The sequence below is a fragment of the Neocloeon triangulifer genome, unplaced genomic scaffold (genome assembly GCF_031216515.1).
Source record: "Neocloeon triangulifer isolate White Clay Creek 2 clone unplaced genomic scaffold, ASM3121651v1 ptg000014l, whole genome shotgun sequence".
Taxonomy (NCBI): Eukaryota; Metazoa; Arthropoda; class Insecta; order Ephemeroptera; family Baetidae; genus Neocloeon; species Neocloeon triangulifer.
This window is the reverse complement of record NW_026775556.1, coordinates 17,961,291-17,977,982: the sequence shown is the minus strand read 5'-3', so window position 1 is coordinate 17,977,982 and position 16,692 is coordinate 17,961,291. Positions and strand designations below refer to the sequence as shown.

The window sequence follows — 16,692 nt, the reverse complement described above, 5'->3', positions numbered from 1 at the left end:
TTATAAAATTTTCATGCACGCACCATTCCTGTCTCTCTCTCTCGCTCTTTTATTGTGCGAAATTTTTACGACGGCGCCGCGCACAGGCAAATTTAATTTTTCGCGTCCTTTATACGGCGGGTTTCTCGGCAGCCAATTGCACACGCAGGGCCAAAGAGCGAATAAATTTGGCCCTTTGAAGCAGGCAGTGCAAGAAGAAGAAGGAGTCTCTTTCATAAAATAATTTGCCGCTTTTTCGCCATTCATCGGAGACGCCGGCATTTGTACAGTTTCCTTTCTAGCGGCAATTTTTTTACGTTCATTTCCTCCCAGAGGCACGTCGGTCTGGGGTCAATTTTTCCGCAAACCAATACTACGGTTTGGCTCGAGAGGAGGAAAATAATGCTTGTGGCTTCTGCATCGATCCTCTCGGGTTTTCGCCTCAAATTAAATTGTGAATTGCGCGCTCCGGATCCCGCGAGAGTTTTAGATATATTCTTATTATGTGCCTTTCCTTTGTTTTTAATTTATTTATCCAGTGGAATTGCAGTCGCACCGACAGACATGAATAATTTCCACTCTAAAGGGCAATAATTTGCGCTCGCGGTGTGAATTATGGAGTCGCGGGTGTAATTGCTTCGGAGAGGCGCGCAGGTGAGTGAGTGGAGCGACTTCTTTATTGACTTCTCGTCGGCATCGCCCAGGCAAGAAAGTGCCATCGCTCCTCTTATTAAAATGAGCACGTGCGCGCAGTTGATGCAAATAAAATAAGGTCCTTTACGAGAGAGAGGACACGCTGCGGGTAATTGGATTTTCGTTCCTATAAAGGCATCGCTACATAGGCATTTATTTTCTCAGCAGCAGGTACAGTCAATTCGAGAAAATGATTCGGATTCTTGGGAGGCAAATGTGTTGGAAATTAGTTTAGGAAGGAAAGTTTCTTTGTCAGCCAAAATTAATTGTAACAATTCAAGTAATTTATCTCAAAATGTTAATAAGAAAATTCAAAAAATAAAAAAATTTTATAAAATATTTCATTTTAAATTAAATTCATTATATTACCTCCTTAATTAAAAGTTCAAAAGTATTTCACATTTTTCATAACGCATATTTGCATAATTATTGAACATAAAAATCAATTGTTTGAAGGGAAACATTGAATTATTGGGCAATAGGGCAAGAATGAAAGCAAAGAATTTGGTAAATATGCATAATTAGTTATAGTGACAAGCAAATAATTTTTTAAAGTAAATTGAGATATTTCCTATCTTTCTGCATAACTTGAGCCTCGTTGATTTTCTGTTGTATGCCAAGAGATTTCACAAATAAAAACTTAAATTTAAACCTTTAAATTCAAAAATCGAAACAAAATTAATTCCACTTAAGGAGAGAGATGAGAACTACTGAATTCAAGATGTCTTGCGTTTCATTTCGTACAACATTTGAATTGCGAGCGAATAAAATGTATTAAGTGAATTCTCTCTCTGAAGCTCTCGAGTGGTTTTTGAGAGCTGCTCACTCTTTCTCGTCGCAATTCAACCCTTGGCTCTAATTCCCTTATCCCTCCTGCTACGCCGATAAAATTGAAAATAAATCCGCTCGCGAAATTCACGCGGCTTTTAATTCCTTTGCCAAACTTTTCCACTCTCCTCCGGCGTCACTTCTTCATTAATCCAGAATGAGAGAAATGCAAAACCGGGCGTCAGAAGAGATGATGATGATATCAAATCGTTCCCCTGCCGCTCCCGAAGCGGCGAGAAAATGCAAAATATAACTTTCCATTTCTGGGTCGGCTAACGAAAATTTATCGTTTTTAATCTTAATGCATTTTGCATGCGCGTCGTTCACATATTTCTCCGCTTCCAAAGAGGGCGGTGCGTGGTGGAAAATTGTGTTGTATTTATTTTGCATGCGTTATCAGAGGAAGGGGGCAACAAGCTGCTCGAGTTTTTTTTTTGCCGAGGTGATAAAACCGAATTGTGATGTTGCCACAACGCTCGCGTGTGTTCAAATGCTCATGGTAAAAAGCAGCTTGGTGAAAACTAAAAACACAAAACACATCGTGCGAGAATTGATCTCCTCGCGGCTAAGCTCCGCGCTGGCAACTGGGAGCAATAATAAATATTTATTCTTCATTTCCTTCTTTTATCTTGGCCGTGCCGAGTTTATAAAAGAGGAAGGCGCTGCTCGCTAGTCGTAATAATAAAAATTCACGCCTTCGCATGCTCGAAATTTAAGAGCCGAGTGAAATAAATTCACCCCTCAAGAAGAAAAAGACGCACCCTTTAAAGAATTAAAAATAAGAAATATATACAAGAGGCTGCTGGAATCAGATTCGAGACCGAATAAATTAAATTCAACTCGACTGAATTTATATCCAACGCCACCCCTGGAAATTGCCTCTTGAAAATTTCCACTATGCTGCGTTTGCTTTTGTTTTGACTCAAATTCCAAAAGGTTTACTTAACAAAATTCCAAAAGCTTGCAATAGCAGATTTGATTGATAATTAACAGCCAAAATTTTGAGCATTTTAAAATTAAATATCTGAGAAATTAATCAAATTATTCTAGCGTTTATCGAGCGCCTTTTTGTTTCTCTTTCATCTTGTTTGCGACCTGCTTGAAGTTGGCGCCTGTATAAATAATTTAAGTTAATAATAAAAGGGCCGGCGGCGGAACGCGATAATTAATTTGTTTTGCAGCCAATATCGTGCAGCATACCTCACGGCGGCACCAGGTAATAAGTAATTACTAATTTCTGAATTTATGCGCGCCGTGGTTGTTACAAATATAATGTACACTTGGCGTTCATACACCGTGTTATGGAGGCGAGGCTGCCGGGCGACTTCCAATTAATTGCAACCTCTCTTACTTAATCAACGTGTAGGCGCTCGCGCGCGCAACTTTGAACCTCTCTCAAACATTCGCTTTAATTACTTGATATCAATCAGCCGCAGCTTGTTGGCTAAAAGCGGCAGAAACTGCGCCGCGCCTCACCGTCCAAGCAGCGTTTGATCCGAAGAGGAACCGCAAGATCTTGCTTGATCTATAAAGCGTGGCTTTAATTAATTTATTCATATTAGAAATTATCAAGTTCAATTATATGCACATTTTTAGGTAATTCTTGGCTCTTTAAATCAATTCCCAGAGTCATAATTGAACTTAGATTCTTATTGACTCTCATCAAATCCCCAGTAAAAAGGATATTACGTTAATTTAAATTTTTTTGCATGCCGTCAAGCACAGTCAGGTTGATTCAATAAAGCAGCAGTTACTATGTGATAGCTTGCGGAGATTTTTTGCATTCAGGAAACAGGCTTTTCTTCAAATTCAGTGTGTTGAGGCAAAGGTCACGTTTCAACCCTGAGAAAAAATAATCGGGGTAGCAGTTGTTTTTCCATAACAAAAGAAAGTAGTGAAAGAAAAATAAAACAAATCTTAAATTTTAGCTCTGAAAGGTTTTTCACATCAATTATTGTACGTACGCATATAAACAAAATTAAAATCATAAAGAGAGTCCCTTTTTTACGAATCTCACATGTATATTTTGTACCACAATATTGGTCAACAAAAAACAATCTGTTTGAAAACGTATTATTTCACATTTCATGGCCGAAAAAATGACGAAATTCTAAATCATTGTTGTTTTTTGAGAGCATAATTTATAAAAAAGTTCATGTTTTCCCAATTTTGATATTCAATTGGCACACCAATATATAGAACTATCTACTGCGATAAACGCCTTTTGCCATATAACAATTTTCCATTTTTATTTCGCGAAAAATCATTTCGTTGAACAGGTTGCGAATCCAATTATTTTGCTCTGCTCCGTTGTGATGACAACACAAACGGCCTTGCTGTGTGTGCTCGCGGCCGCAATTTTTCTCCCAAGCAGCCCTTCTGTCCACTGTCGATAAGTATAAAATCACTTTATTTCCTGTGCTTTTATTCCTTTCTCTCGCAGCAACTCTTCTCCAAGCAGCAACAGACAAACTGACCGTTTTCCCAACCCATTCAATAACAACCTCCCTTTCTTTGCCATTTTCCGCGAACAGAGATAGAGCCGGACGGAATTATTTTCTCTTTCTTGCCAAATCTATAAAGCGGACTCTGGGGGCTGCAATGATTCCACCCGAGCAGCTCATTTCCTAATGCAGTCGCCCGCCGAATACATAAAACATTTACTGGCCTGAAAAAGGTACAGAATATATACAAGGAAAAGCACTCGAAAAAAATGAGAGGCAATGAAGTTAAGAGAAATCTCCCGAGACACATTAATTAGATTTCCGCAGATCGTTTTTAAAAGACTCGCTCTCGCCAAATCGAATGGAAGAATTATTTCTAGAGATGTGCACCCCTGTGGATGAGAAAGAGAAGAAATTAAACCCACAGGGGGAAGCAGCTCATTTCTTCAAGTTCAAAGCCCTGACTGGAATATGACGTGCAGTGTCTGCCAACTGTGAAATGAACTTGTGCCTCTTTTATGTTGGTCCAGCTCAGAATCCGACAACCATCTTTTATATGCTTATATAGACGGGGGCGGCGGAAATAAAATGAAATGGCCATTGAGCCTTCTTTCGTATGATGGAAAAGCTGCTCAAGAGCGTGTTTGTTTTTATGATGTATTACATCTCAGACTGGCGGGTTCATTCACCAGTCTGCGCGGATCAAAGGGATGGAGTGTTTAATTCCAGCCGTGATAGCGCACGCCCGGATCAGATTTTTTCTTTTTTACTTTTTCGTTTTGCGCTTGTGTCCGTTTTCCGTGCAGCACGGGCGTCAATCTCAATTAGGCGACGTCCCGACAGACAACAATCGAATTTCCAACACTGAAACGAGGGTGTATAAAGCCCGGCAGCCCTGTTTGCACATGCTGGTGCACGGCGGGGTGCAAACATACATGCCGTGTTTGCATGCACAAAGTTTGCCGCTCGGCACCCGCGGCCCGTCCGTCATTGCAGATTGATGCAGAGAATTTTGCTAATTAATCACTGACCTAAATTGAGCGAGTTTATCTCACGTTTGTTTTTGATGGGAAAATATAATGAAATCGCGAGTCAAACTTTAATGCAGATTGAAACTTGGTAATTAGGAAATTAATCATGTAGCAGATATAATAACGAGGCGGATAAATTTGCAAAGGATGTAATATTCATGTTTGAGCTTTGATCAGTAATTAGGCACCGAATTAATTCGTTATTCGTTCACAGCATAATTTTTTTTACTGCTTTTAACCAGAAAAAAATAAGTTTAGAGATAAAATTTGCTTCTCTTTTAATATTCAAAGTTTTGATAAAATGAATATAAATTTTATTGATTTGGAAACAATTGCTTCCTTTGCTTTTTTTAAAAGATGAAGTTGAACAAGATTTCAATGAAATAGTTTTCGAAATCATTTCCAAATTGTACAGTTTGTCCTTGATTCATAACTTGAAAAATCACCCTGTATAGAAGATAAATAATAATTTTACTTTTGCAATCTATATATCATGTTTGTTGAGAATTTAAAAACATTTTAATTAATATGCAAATGGACCTCTATATCTGATCTCTGTGGTTCTCTGAATATTTTTTTGATCTTTTTTTATCCATGAGTTGTAATTATTTTTTTCAATTAAAAGGTGTAAATCTGACCTGACTCGTGAAGCAATAAAAGTGCGCCATTTAGTTGAAAGAAAGTGAAATACGACACCGCTTGCGGCAACGCACTTCCAGCGTGACCAGGATGTTTGCCGACAAACAACACTCACCTGAAACAGAAAAAAGAGAGAAATAATTAGTCAACAGTTTTTATCTACGCCTTCGAGGAAAAAAGTTTCAAGCAATTACAGTGACTAACCCACTTTGAAAGAGATTGCGCATGACTTTACGACCGAGATAAAAATAAATACCAAAGAATAATTATTTCGCATATACAGGATTAAAGTTGGTTCGTTTAATCAAGTCGAAACGACGCGTCGGATGAGCAGTAAAACGCGAAACAACGCGTAGATTATTCATAAATCGGCGGCGCGGGCAGCAGTTTAATAACGCGGCAATCGCGGTAGTAAAACTTGTATAGCAACAGAAACGGCCAACTATATAACTCCCCCAATAAAACAGCATCACGCACCCAGATTGAGCCATTCGCTTGCAGATTTCCTGCCCCGAGAGGAACAACAATTCGTCCCTCTCTCCCTTGCCGAAATTAGTTTTGGAAAATGCGTTACTTCGCCAGGAAACACAAGATTAATCTGGAGCCACCCTAGATGTAAACAGGCCTTGATCGAAAATATAATCAAAAATATAAAATGCAAATTCAGATTAAAGGTTCTGGACTTTCATAAAAAAATCACAATTGGAAAATAGTTAATTATAAAATATATTTTCCGTCAAAATTGGTAGGGCTAATGAGATTTTCTGATTTTAAGCAACATTTGGAATGATTTTACTGCCTGCCAATTAAAGAAACTTGCAAAGTAATTAACTCCAACAAAAGTAATTTGAATCTTCAAACAAAAATCCACCATTATTTGATATAATTATTTTATTTGCATTTTGGAAGATGGCAGACCCTCTAATTTGAAATACATTCCCACCCCCATCCGCAAAATTCTTCATTATTAAATTAAAAATTCAATTTTCCGTCCTGTTTCTCGCCTTCTTCTTTTATTTTTAACCCCAGCACGTTCTGCACTTTGGCGCTGCAAGTGGCAGCGAATTCCAGGTGGATTCGGCAGAGCCTCTCTTCACTCTTCTCTGTGAATTCTTTGGGGTCGCCGGTTTGAAGAGGGTCCTGCTCGCAAGTTGGTCTCGCTCTCGCAACTTCTCCTCCTCGTGTCGGTGCATACGCTTATCTGGCTCAACTTCCATCTCGTTTTGCATAGAGGCAGCCGAGCAGGCAGCCCCTTTAGCAGCGAGGGCGTTAATTGAATCGCAAGGACCAGAAAATTGACACCGTCCCCCTCCCTTCTGTTCTCGTCGGGTGCTTTTTCGACGAGAGTTGTGTGCGAATTCGCATCAGCTGCGCTTCGGGCATGCCTAAATTAGCCAAACGCCTCCTGCTGTGTGCATTAATTTTTGATGCTCTTTAAAAGGAGCGCTTTATCATCTGGCACGGTAGTGAATGAGAAAGGGTTGGAATTAAAAGCTGCCGTGAAAACATAATTGAGAGTGTATCAACTTTGAACAAAGAAAAGGGTGGAAAAGCTCTTAAGTCGGACACAGAAACTAATTTAAATCGACAAATTTTTCGGCAGTTAAAAGAAAATATCTACTCAATTTAACAATTAATAATAGCAAAACGAAGTTGAAAAACGTGTGGATTGGAAGGAATAATCTAGTGAAATTAATTTTAAAACATATTTCATTAATCAGCTTTTAATTTATAAATTTAATATGATATTTTGGACCAAAATGAGAGTGGCATAATGAACTCATTGCATGAGGCTATGCATAATTACATAGAAATCAATAAATATTATTTTTAATTTTACAAATAAAATAAAAATTTTATAAATAAAAACAAAAAATTCATATTTTAATATGTTTTAGGAAAACAAAAAAGAAATTCATTTTTTTATATTATTGTAAAAACGTTGTTAAAAACCCTTGATTGCGTGTAATTTTTATGTACCAAACGCATTTGCAGGATTTATCGATATTATTATTATTAAAAAAAAAATAAATAAATAAATAAATAAATAAATAAAAAAAATGTTGAAATAAAAATAATGAGTATGACATAGATTTCTCCAATTCCACGTTTCCAGGCATGGCTTTAAATTTCTAATAAGACGTTGAAGTTCAAATTGAATTATTGTTTCTTTGATTTCATGATCGAGCATATCATGCAAAATCTCATCTTGTTGAAGTGACCTAAATAATTTGTAAAAAAAAATATCAATTTCATTACATTAGCAAAAACGGCGGATGTATAAAATCTGGGAAATTCAAATACTCCTCTGGTTATTGAAATATGAACCATGAATCTTTGCTTTTTTAAATTTTTGCTGACTAAAAAATCAAATTACCAAGAAAAGAATGAAGTAGGTTTAAAAATTGAAAATATTGCGAATGATTTCTGAGAAATTTTTGTAATGAAGTGTTCTTGTAAAAACTCGCACTCAAAATTCTGCACTGCCAAAGTCAGTCTGGGCCACGGAGCGACACAATGAAAGCAGTGCTCGGAGCTGCGTAATTTTCGCACTCGCGCAAGCCCTGCGCGAAATTTCTAATTACGTTTCAACAACGCGCGACACTTTTGTCTCGCGCTCACAAAAGAAACTTTTCGGGGCCCTTTGGCGATCGCTGCACTCGCTTTGTTTCTCTTGTCGGCGCGATCGATCTCTGCAGTTTTTTTCAAAGCCCCGCGTGCACGTTTATGGGCAGAAAAATAAATAAATAATCCGAGATCTATTTGGAGAAAACAATAAAACTGGCGATTCGTTGGAGAATGTTCTATGGGAGCATCACGCAATTTCCATACACTGAGGATCGTCGATACATTTCGTTGCACGTCAGCGATAACAATCAGCACATTATGCAAAAAAGCAAGCGAAGGAGCGGCGAAAAAAGAAAGAAAGAAGGAGTCTGGCCAGTTTTTTCTTCTTCGAATGGAACCTTTTATATATAAAGGGTCGGAGGAAATTTCGGCGGTGGTATCTCCATTTACAGAATTCGCGGCAGTGCTTATTTTATACAAGGCGGCGGTACGTGATGTTTCTCGTGCTGTTCACAAGAGAGTGAATGAGCAAGGGCCGCCGCCGCCGTTTCTTTTTGCAATCTTAACACTCATGAACTAGACGACATAAGATACGACCGGGCGACGCCAGCGCCCTGCTTTTCTTTCACACGAGAAGATGCTGCAGAGTTCATAAAGAGGCTCTGTCGTCTTTGGTTTATAAGTGGAAAAGAGTAACAGAGTGTTTCTCTCTCGGCTGCGAAAAACGATAAAGATCGCGCAGGGGAGAAAGTTAATTTTTAATGTCGAGACTGACAGCTTCATTTTTGCCCCATTTGAATGCAGGAAAAGGTGCGAGATGAATATAAAACAGGGTTTCAGCACTTTAGGACGTTTGTTTAAGGGGAAAATCTTATCTTGTGCGAGTTTGCATAAAATACACGGTTTTGAGAAGAAACATTACCAAATTTTCAATTTTGTGCTAAAAATGTTTTTGCTTTTTAATTTTTCTTGTTCATGAATCATTTAAGTTGCAGAGACGGTGACCAAAACTGATAGTCTAGTTTTTCCTTTGATAAAAGACAAATTTTTCAACCAGCTTTCTTTACACCAAAAAGCAAATTATTTTTGAACAACTAATTTAAAGATACAGTAAAAAATAAATATTATTTTTACATTATTTTTGAGATGAAGGTCACCCAAAAAATTGTTTAATTCTTTCAAAACTTTTTTAAAACAATCAAATTTTGTACTTTATGTTTTTATTTTGCAAATATAATTTATTATTTAAGATTTTTCGCTGCCTCACGCTTCAACTTGGTTTATTATTAATTTAGTAAAAGTACAATATTCTAATATTCTAATCACTAAGCAAGTTTTTACAATTCTTTGTTTAAAATACGAATTTAATAATAAGAACAATTAATTGTAAATTTATAGTAATAAAATTTAAATAGAATCTTAAGATTATCAGAATATAGACATTTTATTCATATTTGTTTATTTAGTTATTTTTTGTAACGTTAAATTTAATTTAAAATTTGTTTACAACTTATGCACCAGATTAATTTTATTAAATATTTTGTTTGGTTAATTTATTATTAAGTCTAGGCTGACCATCTTTGATTGAAACTATAAGTAATGAAATTAATATCTGTTTGATCCAAGTTGCTCGATTTCTAAAAATGTTCATTTCAAAGGCAAATCAGATATTTATTTTCCATTGTGAATATTCAATCAAACGGAAACCCTCTGCTCAATTAGATGCATATATGATTGACCCGCCTTTTGTCAGTTCCCAGAAAACAATGCACGCTAAGTTCATTTGATTCAAATGATACCGCTCAACACAAAAGGCGCGGCCTCGCTTGCAATCAGCTCAACACGGCGCTGCATCAGTAGTCATTGTTGCAAAGTGAGAGAGAGAGACGTGAGATGCGGTCATCTCTGCAGAATAATCACCGTCATTGTATCGCGGATGGACGACCGAGCGGCGCCACCGCTGCTTTTCTCCTCCTCGTTAGATAACCCGTCGGACTTTAAGACATTGCTTATTCATAGAGGTCCGTCACTCGTGCGACGAGTGAAAGACTGACGGACGTATAAGGACGAGAGAGAGAGAAGCCGTCGTGACTCGGTCCGTATCTCTCACTCGAGCGCCTCTCTCTCTTTCTCTCTCTCGCACATGAATTCATCTCTCGCAATTCACCGCGCTACAGCTCGCAAGGGCAATCAAGGTCGACGCTGTAAAAAGCAACTTTGTCGTCTTATACGTTTGAGCGAACAGTTAGAGTTTACTTTGGCCAGAGGAAGTAAGGAGTTGTTTTTATTTGTCCCGAGAAGTGGATTTTCCACTTGTTGGACTTGCTAACACTTTTAATCTGAGCAAATATGGCCGAGAAAATTACTTGCAAAATGAAATTATATAATCATTGCCTTTGAGTGAAATAAATTGGGCTTTAATGAACTTGTAGGCATTTAAATCATTGTCTTTTAATCAAAAAGTCTTAATACATAAAGCAATTTAAAAGGAATAAAGAACGTTTTTATTGAATTTTTAAAGAGGATTCTCTAAAAATGTAAATTTTATGACTTGCATTTTTATGATATTTTTTTTTATCCTGTTACCCAAATTTTACATTGAAAGAAAACATAATTATCGTTGATATGGAAAGAACGAATTGTTTGACAAAGTTATGTTTGTAAATTGCTTGAATGTTTTCGGTTTTTTGAAAGTACCATTTACGAAAACCATCACAGTAATATGCAATTATATCAAAACCATCCTTAAATTTGTAATGGTTTCTATGCCCATTATTGCCTTTGGTGACTATTCTGATGTAAAAATTCTATTGGTAGGCCAAGATTAAAAACTAAGTAACCTTTTAGTACCGTATTACTTTTGATGGCCGCTTGAATGTGTCTACAGTCAAAGTGTATAACTAGACATTAAGCCTTGACAGTCAGGCCGGCAGCAATTGCAGCCTATATAAGCACTTAAAATATATACACTCTGCTATACAGAGCACTCATTTTTTTAATCCGCAGTAATTTAATATTTATGACGCCAGCCCGGCTCTCTCAATAGAGAACGAGTCTCTCGGCGTCGTTCTGCATGCGCCGCGAACAAAGAGTTTCGTTCTTTTTATCACGTGCTGAATAATAAGCGAGAGAGAACGCGCTGAGCAAGGAGAGAGACCTTCAGGTGTGTGTACCGTTAATTATTTTCGGCGCTCAGAAGGAGCGAGAGAGTGAGAAGAGAGATAGAGGTGCGTGGAGGAGGATTGATGAGACTCCACGCAGGATGTCATTATCGCACTGCAGACGAGATAACACGGCAGAGGAGAGTAAAAATTATGACATGTCAAGTTTGGACCGGCTTAACTTTTCTTATCATTTTTTTCTGATTTTTTAAGGATGGTGGGGGATTCATTTTTCTTGACTTCTACGGTTGCAACAGCTTAAATTAGTAAAAAATTTGATATTAAATGTATGATTATAGTTGCATTATTATTTATTAACGTTTATTTGAATTATTTGAAATTGAAAAAACAAATTCCTCCAGCGGATTACCCAAAAAAAGGTGAAATTTCCTATAAGAGGTAATTATATTTTGTCACAAAAATCATTTACAAGGAATTGCCTTTTAAATTCAGTGTCTGAATTACAGTAAGTTTCTGTTTTGAAAAATGAACAGATTCAATTTTATACATAGTAAATTAAAATACATTTAATTTCATTCTTCCTCTGAATTTTTAGGATTATGATAATATGCAAGTAATTTTGAAAAGATGAATAATAATAAAAAAAAAATCTAGCCAATTCCATCAGTTAAGATTATTGGATTTTTAAACAAAAATATTTTGGAAAAGTTTCGAAGAAAAAGAACTTTTAAATTGTCTGTTGAGCATTGAGGAAGGTTGCTATGCAAATTTTCAAATTCAAAGCTCTCATTGTGTTCAGAATTTATATCTGCAGAATAATGACTTTAACCCTTTCAAGCTTTTATTATATTCCCCTTTAAGCACACAAAGTATACGTCTGGTGTCCTTTAATTGCAACCGCAAACCTCTCTTTTCCATTAGCCAAATCTGACCACAAGATTTTCGCTCCCCTCGGCAACTTTTGTTTTGCCTTTTTACGACGGAATGTCCATTAAGATGAACATGTAAGAGGAGCGGCGGTGAAAGCATAAAGAGTACAATACGTAAGGTGCTCTCGCCAAATGCATTATGTTCTCTTCTCTAGGGTGGTGCTTTTGTTTATATATTCACTGAGGCCGCCGTCGTCGAGCGGTTATGTGCCGAAACGCCGCGCTTTTGTGTATAAATTAAAACGCCGACTCTGAAAAACATAACGATAATAATAATAATAATAATATGAGAGAGAACAACAATTTCCATGTTAGTTTGCGTCGCTCTTTCGCAAACACGGTGGGCATTAAAATTAAATCCTGCGCGCAGCCATTTGCGAGTGTGTTTGCATAGTGCAACCTCCGACGACGCGAAAACACGTAAGCGCCACCACAATATTTGAAATTTAAATTTGCACTGCGCATTGTTTAGTGCAAGGTATGGACATGGCACTGCAGCGTTGAATCCTCTCAGGAAATGCATAGGAGCGCATTTTTTTTCTTTTACAAATTTTATGCTGAAAACAGAAAATTAGTTTTTTGCTTGAATGCGTTTCTCGTGCAAACTTTCCATATTGAGAGTTTTTCCAAGAAACTAGCAAATCGAGAACGAGGTTCACGTCTTTAATTAGTTGATGACCATTTATTTACTTTTGTAATACAATTGCTTAACTACAAGAGTCATATTGCCAGATTTAACGCATGCGTCATGCAAGAGTAAAATTTTATATATGATAAAATTAAGATATTAATTTCATTGCAAATCAATATACCATACATAAATAATTGAATTTAAAAAAAACCCCTGCAGGAACGCATTATTTTGCTGATGCATAAGCAATAATTATTATGCCACTATAAAACATTATATAATAAAATATATCATTTATTTTTAAATATATATAATAATATTTCGTAAACAAATGAAAAGGTTACAATAATAACAATAAGGTAATTATTTAATTTATCAAAGTTTAAAAAAAAAATTAAAACGTTAATAAATTTTTTTAAATCTCAATACATTATGATTTTTCAATGGTATGATAATAGTTGTTTTTGATTGAAAAAAATATAAAATTCCACTAAATAGGGTATTCAGTACATATGTATTAAAATTTAAAAGCAAAACATTTTTTTTTCTTATCTTCAAGCTCTACAATAAGTCCTTTATCTGGAAAAAAGGAAAATCTTTTTGTTTTTGGAGAAAACTCCTTCTTTCAACTTGTCCCACTGAATTTGAGGAATTTGCAGCTGACAGTTCCACTTAGCGGCACACAAAGGGTAGGCACGAGTCAAAACAATCCGCCCCAGATGCAAATATACATAAAGTCCGTAATTCGTGTGGTGGTATATAAAGTGCGCCCTCTCCACTCTGTTTGCTTTCCGAGACTTATTACGTCACGATCGGAACGTGAATGAAATTGTAAGCGAGAGGGAAGATTAATTTCTGCGCGGTCGTGATTTACCATCAGCGAAAACTCGCGCCGCCCGTTGCTTTTAGAGTGAGACGTGCGTGCATTATTATCGGTTTTGTATGCGTGCGAAAAACAAACCGGGCGCGCTTTATCTCGAGAGACGTGACGCTTTTCTCAGGAGTAATCAGCATTTTGTTTTGGTCGGACGCGTCGCTTTTTGTTTGCAGATGAGATAATACACAAGCCAAGCGGATCGCTCCGTGAGAGGAATTTAAAAATATTTCACCGAATTCAAAACATGCATGTACTGTTGCTCTTGTCATGTCAAAATGCGTTTCTTTTCATTCACAAAAAAATTACTATATAGATAAGAAAGAAATTTACTTTAGTGGAAACTGAATTTTTTTTGCAAAATTATTTCAATAATCTGATTATAAATTGTGTTCAGTTAAACATTTGTCATTTTTTGATAGATTGGTGGGAAAAGTCTGCATGTATTATTTTTACTTGAAAAAAAGACCACTAGACCATTACGGGACTTCATTAAAAATGTAAAAGAAAATCAACTTTGAAAACTTTAAAAAACTATTTTCGGCAGAATTGAAATGTTTGCAACATTTTTAGAATAAATTCTTTAAAAAATTTCTATCAGATATCAAAATTACTTTTCTATACAAGCTTTTTTTTATTTTGGAAGTAAGATCAATTTTTTTAAACATATTTAAAAATTGTCACAAGTCCAAAACTGAGTCTAACCTTATCAACATGGGATAGAATTTTCTGTAATTCTGGCTGAAGTTGAAAAATAAATTTTCTATCATCTAGGAAATTTTCTGTCAATACTTTGGAATTTGTAAATATTTTAAATTTTAATCCACATAAAAATTCGGAAATAAAAAAAGTATACAGTCAGAATCTTTTTTTATAAGGAACCTTTTGAAATATTTGAAGAGGTCGTGTCTTGTCTGCTCTAAATTAGGAACGACAAGCTTCGCATTAGCTAATAAATCTCAGCCTTCTCCTCTTGTCAGAGGAAATGAGCTCCAATGTCTGATTTAATTAATGAGAGCAGTCGCCGGTGGAATTTCAATGCGCGACAGTCTCTCTCTTCGTTACAGTCTCGGAGAAAATAATACAACGGGTGCGCAAAAGGGCAACGAGCACTGCTTCCTCAAGGTTAAATACGCGCTAGAATTTGATCTTTCGCAAGAAACACGAGGATTACAGCTTTCGCGTGATTCGCAATTATTATTGTAATGCAGGCGAAGTATGCGGAAAGAAAGAGTAAAAGAATATTATATTATCTTGCGGAATGTCTCGGCACTGGACGACGTTTGCATTTCAATTCGGAAACAAGAGTCAGCAACGAGAGACATGACACGGCGAACCTCTCCGGAATATTTATCAGTCAGAAAGAAAAGAAAATTTTCAATCAAACAAAGGCAATTCTATCTAGAGCTGATGCAGAATAAAAAAATAAAAACGAAAGTAGATTATTTTGAGCTGAGAGAATTTAAGTCATTAAATTTGATTTGCAATTACATCGGGTTAGAAAAATTGTGTTAAATTTTTACAATTAAAATTTGTTGCTATCTACTTTAAATTAAAAATACGGAAAATTTTTATAATGATTTTTTTTTTGTAAATATTTCTCAAATTTTTTTGATTCAAAGATTAAACATTACTATTTAATTTCATAATATGCGTGAATATTATAAACCTGCAAAATTTTAATAAAGATTTGTATAACAATTGTTAAAAAATGTTTCTCTTTAAATAGAACATCACGCAGATCTTTTTTAACAAGTTTTTAGCAATCAAGTTGGTTCAATTCCCTTAAAGAGATCCCCTTCTATAATAAAAATATAATTTTTTTTATGAGCCCGCTCATTTTTCAAAAAACGGTTTTCTCTTCTTTCTGCTTCCGTATTCCAGGGGCGTGCAGCGAGTGCAGCTTTAGTGCTGCATGTGTCTTTGTGTCCGGCGCGTGTTGATAAATAGACGGTGGGCCTGTCGAGCACCGCACCATTCATTTCGGACCAGCAGCGTCAGTCAGACGGTTTCCTGCGGAGGCAGCCTGTTCCTGACACCCTGCCTATCTGCCTAGCCTCATCACGCATTTTTCAGGAAACACATGTCCCTAATAATGCAGCCATTTGTTTTATTGTCCGGCACGTGTGGCCCGTTTCCACGCCCGGCAGTGGACGGACGCGTGCCATCCACCGGCAGCAGCGACTGCATTTCCGAAAGGGAAAATTGAGGAAGCCCGTCTCTGACAATCTCCTGCTCTGAATTTTAAAATGCATTGCGGCAAGAAAGAACTCAATGTCAATGCGTCAGTTTTGAAGAAATTTAGACTTTTTTTCATTAGTAATTTCAATATTATTTATTTATTGATTTATGTCATAAAAATTATTGTGAATTTTAGAAATCCTTGTATAATATGAAGGTTGACATATTGATGAGGATTTGCAATAATAAATCAAATTAATTGATTATTTAGAGAATACGAAGAAATGAAATTAAGACCAAAAAAATATTTTTGAATTAAAATTGAAATCTTAGATACGTTACTGATCTCCTCACTCATATTAAAAATATATTAAATTTTTGTATATCTTCTTCATTGTATACATTTGGGTAGAGTTTGTCTATTGATAAGTCAATGAACTAAAATTTGATATTAAAATAAATTAAATCAATTTAATATTTACTATTAAAATCATGAAAGCCAAAAAATAATTCAATTCAAATTTTAACTTCCATAAAATAATTTTGTTTTAAATTTATTTATTATAAAATATAAATTTGTTATAGTAAACATTACAGAAGGGAATAATATAGCCTCTTTCGGAGATTCATCTTCTCCATATAATTATATTTTGTACATATGTGATATTTTTCCTCAAGTAATCTCAATCTTCATGAGTTAAGCAGATTACCTGGTCTCTCTTCAAATAATGAGATAAGACCAGCCCATATGAAAGATTGTCGTTTTCAAAGAA

The 16,692-nt window shown here is 35.9% G+C and overlaps 1 protein-coding gene across 3 annotated transcripts in view; it reads right to left on the bottom strand.

Moving 5' to 3' along the window:
- The window catches only part of LOC132200328 (leucine-rich repeat-containing protein 24), a 188,953-nt gene that overhangs the window by 38,107 nt on the left and 134,154 nt on the right, over positions 1-16,692 (bottom strand). The window contains exon 3 of one of the 3 annotated variants that reach the window (XM_059625721.1): positions 5,614-5,729. The exons of the other annotated variants lie outside the window; for them this stretch is intronic. The gene's annotated coding sequence lies outside the window, so the exon portion shown is untranslated. The remainder of the gene's footprint in view (positions 1-5,613; positions 5,730-16,692) is intronic. 3 annotated transcript variants of the gene reach the window in all.